The sequence below is a fragment of the Myodes glareolus genome, chromosome 2 (genome assembly GCF_982192425.1).
Source record: "Myodes glareolus chromosome 2, mMyoGla1.1, whole genome shotgun sequence".
Lineage (NCBI taxonomy): Eukaryota > Metazoa > Chordata > Mammalia > Rodentia > Cricetidae > Myodes > Myodes glareolus.
The window spans coordinates 41,791,330-41,797,129 of NC_142027.1; positions in this window are offsets into that span (position 1 = coordinate 41,791,330).

Sequence of the window (5,800 nt, forward strand, 5' to 3'; positions counted from 1 at the left end):
AGATCACCACCCCCTTTCTTTTATTTCATAATCTGTTTATCTCCTTGAATACAGGGCTTAGCACCACAACAAAGCCACAACTCCTAATAGTGCCACTCCCTATGAGCTTATAGAAGTCAATTATTTTCAAACTATCACAATTTTCAACATCCATTTCCTTGCAAATACATCATTCATTCCTTCCTCTGACTGAATAAAAGTTAATTGTATATGCATACCAAGTGACACTCTGTTGTGTATATAGACAATATTTACTTTAATTGCTTTTTTCACCGGCTTATGTGTACTTGCAAGTGTCATGCAGCAGGGATACAAAACTCGAAGACCTAAGAATGAAAGCATGGTTTATTCTGATGTAGTCTGGCTTGATCAAGCTTCTGAAAAGTCTGATGATGGTTGGTTTATTGTTAGCATATACAAACACAAAAGAATTTGGGAATGTCATTCCAAGGCCAAGCACAATGTACCTTATGGTGTGCCTAAACAGAAACTCCTTTGAAAAGTACATGTGACTAAGAAGATGTGTCTCATAACTTAAGGGCCTAGAATCTGTTGTCATCTCTGACTGAGATAGCATAGAATTCAGCAGGTTATCTCCCCTAAAGATGGGAACTACTAACTGGAAGTTAAAAACTAAGGTCAAGGGAGGGAGAGTCTGGAATATTCATTCTGGGTGATTTTGAGTGAGGTCTGCTACCACAGATAGTAAAGGTAACCACATCATTAACAATATCAACTCCCAGCTTTCTGGGTAGAAATCAGGTATCTTATTTTCTCCATTAAGGAGACAACCCTGCACACTTGTGTTTGATGTTCCTGGATTCTCTAGCACTTCTCTGTGAAGGGAAAAACCTTTGTGTCTTCATAAACACCTAGGCTGAGTCTCTAACTTTTGTCTTCATCCCTGCATCTATATATCCAAAAGAAGTTTATATTTTTGTACATAACATTCTGAATTTTAGTGGACATAACTTTGTATGCATCTTTCCTCCTGACTGCATTGTGAATACATTACCCATAACCATTTCTGTTATCAAAGATGTTATCATTAACACATTTGTTTCCAGAACCCCATCCAGTCAACATCTTTTCCTGTGTCCTGTATATATTTTAATTACTGACACAATGCACATATTCTCCGGATTTAATTCACTTACCTGGAAAAAATGCTCTGACTTGAGCTATATAATTCAGAATTATAGCACTAAAAGACATGAAAGCCATACCTTCCTAAGTAGAAATTTTGTTTTAGAGGCAATTAAATACCACTGTACACAAGAAATGGAAAAAAAGTTCAAATACTTAGAAAAGTTTTATTTTCTTGAAGAACACATATTAGAGTCAAAGAGGTGCAGGATTATGTGTGTGTTGTGTATACGTACATAACTGTATGGAGTGTGTGTATACATACATGCACACAGAGAAGAGGGAACACTTTGGGTATCCCATTCTTTAACTCTCCAACTTATATGCAGTAAAACGTCTTTCACTGAACCTGGAGCTATGCCCATGGCCAGCAAATTCTAGCAATCCTTCTGTCTCCAATTTCAAATAAATACTAGGATTACAAGTTCATGAGTGCACACCAAACATTTCAATTTGGATTCTGGGAATTTGAACTCTGCTTCTCATACTTGGCCAGCACATTTAAAGCTGAGCCATCATTACTGTTCAATGTTAAATATTTTCATAATTCCTATTAATTTACATCCTCCATTAAAGAATCTAATTCACTCCAGATTATTTTCTATGTTTTAGATTGTATGCACAAATGTTGAGAAAAATTTTAGGAGTTAGGTTGGTTATACTCAAACTATCAAGATAATCTTCAAGCTTACTTTAATAAAGACCATGTTGTCATTGAGAAGTTGTAATTAGTTTCAAATAGTTCATATTTGTTAGAACATAAATTCTCTACAGGAAAAATCCTGATGTCCATACTTAGAAATCCTCTCAGAATTTGACAGAAGCTTTAAGTATTCAGTACAAGGTAAATTGCTATTATTATCTGTGGGTAGTGATCTTGTGTTTTGCATCTCAATTGTTGTGAGATCAAGGCACATATGTATTCTTAACCTTGAGAACTTGACTATAAAGCAAATATGCACTTTCAGAAAATGCTCTTTAGTAAAATCTAGGTAAGAGAATTATTCTAATTTTTAATGTTATAAAAACCACCAAATGTTTGTTTTTTTAATTATTAAATAAATATCAATTTCTCCTGATATTGGCTCCTCTCTTGACTATGTAGCCAATCTCAAAATTCAAATATAATGGGAGATGATTTGAAGTACAGTTCTGCAATCCCTCCCCCATTATGATTGTATGGTAGAATCTCCAAATATAAAGGTAAGATGGAAAATGAACCACTTAAATTCAGGCATACGTTAAAGTGATTTTTAATAATGCATATATGCCATGAAATTAATATTCTTGAACAAATAAACTTTTATTACCTTCTCTCAATGTTTTGTTTCCTGGAAACAAATCCATTTTGGCCATAGACTTATATACTTAAGTTTCTCTGTCATTATATCCCAATTAATCACTAAATATTGAGAGCTAATAGCATTTTAAAGCAGGATAAAATTTGGATTCAAAGAGAGAATCTAAGCATTTTTATCTTTAAGGTTTTAAAACATAGAACATAATTCATCTTTATTAGGTCTAGTATGATACGGCACACCTTGGAGAGCATAATATTTAAGAAACAGAAAATCAGAAAAGTCTAGTCAATTTTATTAATATTTTAAGTTTTTTTATTACTCTGATTTAAAATAAGTTTCAATACAAAGCTAAGCCCCAAGTAGGTACAACCAAGGCATTTACAAACCTCACAATTACATAGTTACACAGATGCTTCTGCTTCATCCTCCTCCAAATATGATCATTGATCAAGCTAGCAAGGGGAAGACTTTCTTAGGTAGCACCAGCATGAGGCTGAGGAATGGAGAAAGGAGTTGGGGCCAAGATTAGATTATCATACCCGGCTTCTGGTTCCTGAGCTTCAGAGAGTAGACTGAAGGTGGGGAATGAGAATTAGTACTTGCCAGAGAGGGAGAAAGAAGTCACCTACTCTTGCTATCACAGGCGAAAAATATCATCCTGGTTCTCTGGTTGCTAAGCCTTGCTGGGTACCAAGTACCCACCCTAGGGCCAAACACATCTGGTGCCCAATGCTGGGAGGAAACCTGGGCTGCAGCTTCTTCACAGGATACCAAGGTTCCTGCCTTGTTACCATGACAGAAGTTTCTAGGCACATTAATTAGGGTTGAGGAGGGGTTGGTATGGGCTTACTAATTTCTGGTTCCACTACAAAGTCTTACTTTTGATTAGAATAGAGTACCATCATAAACCTCTACACAAAACAGTCAGGTAAAACAAAGTAATAAAAATAAAAGAACCAATTTCCAGGAGGATCTATATATGTTTTTTGTTGGATTCATCTTATTACATAGCTTCTCTAGGATCAGGAACTATAGGCTCAATGTCCTTTGTTTATGGCTAGAATCCACTAATAAGGGAGTACATACCATATTCATAATTTGAATCTGGGTTATCTCACTCAGGATAGTGTTTTCTACTTTCATCTATTTTCATGCAAAATTCAAGATGTCAGTGTTTTACCACTGAGTAGTCCTCTAACGTGCAGATCTGCCACACTTTCTTTATCCATTCTTCCACTGAGGGACATCTAAGTTGTTTACAGGTTCTGATATTACAAGTAATGTTGCTATGAACATAGTTGAACAAATGCTTTTGTAGTATGATTGGGCTTCTTTTGGGTATATTCCCAAGAGTGATATTGCTAGATCCTGAGGTAGGCTGATGCCCAATTTTCTGAGAAACTGCCACACTGATTTCCAAAGTGGTTGTAAAAGTTTGCATTCCTACCAGCAATGGATCAGTGTTCCCCTAAGTCCATATCCTTTTCAGCACAAGCTATCATTGATGTTTCTGATTTTAGTCATTCAGACAGGTGAAAGATGGTATCTCAGATGGTATCTCATAGTTGTTTTCATTTGCATTTCCCTGATAGCTAAGGAAGCTGAACATGTCCTTATGTATGTTTTGGCCATTTGAAATTTTTTTTTGTTGAGAATTATCTATTTAGTTCAGTACCCTATTTTTCAATTGGGTTATTTAGAATTTTAATATCTAGTTTAGGTCCAGTTGAAGAGCAGAAGGAGGGAGAATATGAGCAAGGAACTCAGGACCACAAGGGGTTCACCCATTGAGACAGTGTGTCTGAGCTAATGGGAGCTCACCAACTCCAGCTGGACTGGGAAAGAATGAGCATGGGATCAAATTGGTCCCTCTGAATGTGGTTGACAGTTGAGGCAGACTGAGGAGCGAATGACAATGGCATTAGGATTTATCTCTACTGGATATACTGGATTTTTGGGATCCTAGTCTCTTTGGATGCATACCTTGCTCAGCTTGGATGTAGTAGGGAGGGCCTCAGACATCCCACAGGGCAGGGTACCTTGCCATCTTTAAGTACTGAAGGGGGTGGGGGAAAGAGGTATTGGGGAGTCAGAGGAAGGTGGGAGGAGGAAAGGAAGTAGGAATTTTGATTGGTATTATTTTTAAAGTAATAAAATATAACAATAATAATAAAAAAGAAATGATATTGTTTTTTTCTAAATGCTTTAAACCTGGGAAAATGAAGATTGATTTTAAATACTTCAACCATGTACAAATAACTAGAGTCAACTAAGGAATGCTGAGAAAAGGAGAAATAGGAAATAGTTTTTCCCAGAGACGAAGACATCAATGTTCCTTGAAATGATGATCATTGTATATTCACATTCTAAAATTACTTGTTTTATTTTCTGGCTAACCTAAATTTAGTCTACAATGTGAGATATTAAAACTGTGTGAATTCTCTGGTTCCCAATGCTTGTCATCTGTGGTTATAATAGGCATTTAGAAACCTTGTTTGACAACCTATAGATTAGAAAAAATCTTCATCAACTCCACATAAGACTTAAATCTGATCAGCAAAATGTACAAAGAACTCATGAAATTGGTCATCAAAAGAACAAATAATCCAATAAGAAATGGAGTACAGATCAAAACAGAGAAGTCTCAACAGAGTAATCTAAAATTGCTGAAAGACACTTAAGGAAATATTCAACATCCTTAGCCACCTGAGAAATGCAAATAAAAACAACTCTGATATCCCATATTACACCTGTAAGAATGGCCAAGATAAAAAACACTGATGATAACTTATGCTGGAGAGGTTGTGGGATAAAGGGAACACTCCTGTATTGCTGGTAGGAGTGCAAGCTGGTACAGCCCCTTTGGATATCAGTATGGTGGTTTCTCAGAGAATTAAAATTAACCCTTTCCTCAATACCTAGCAATACCACTTTTGGGTATATTTTCAAAGGATGCTCATTCATGCCACAAGGACATGTGCATGTTCAACTATGTTCATAGCAGCATTGTGTGTCATAGCCAGAATCTGGAAACAACCTAAATGTCCCTTGTTTGAAGAATGGATTTGGTACTTTTACACAATGAAGTAATACACAGCAGAAAAAAAATAATTTCTTGAAATTTGCTGGCAATTGGATAAAGCTAGAAAACATCATACTGAATGAGGTAACTTAGACCCAGAAAGACAGTTATCATATAGACTCACTCATAAGTGGTTTATAAACATAAAGCAAAAAAAAACAGCCTACAAATCACAATCCCAGAGAATCTAGAGATCTCTAGTCCCTAAGAGAGACATACGTGGATCTAATCTACATGGGAAGTAAAAAAATACAAGACCTCCTGAGTAAAA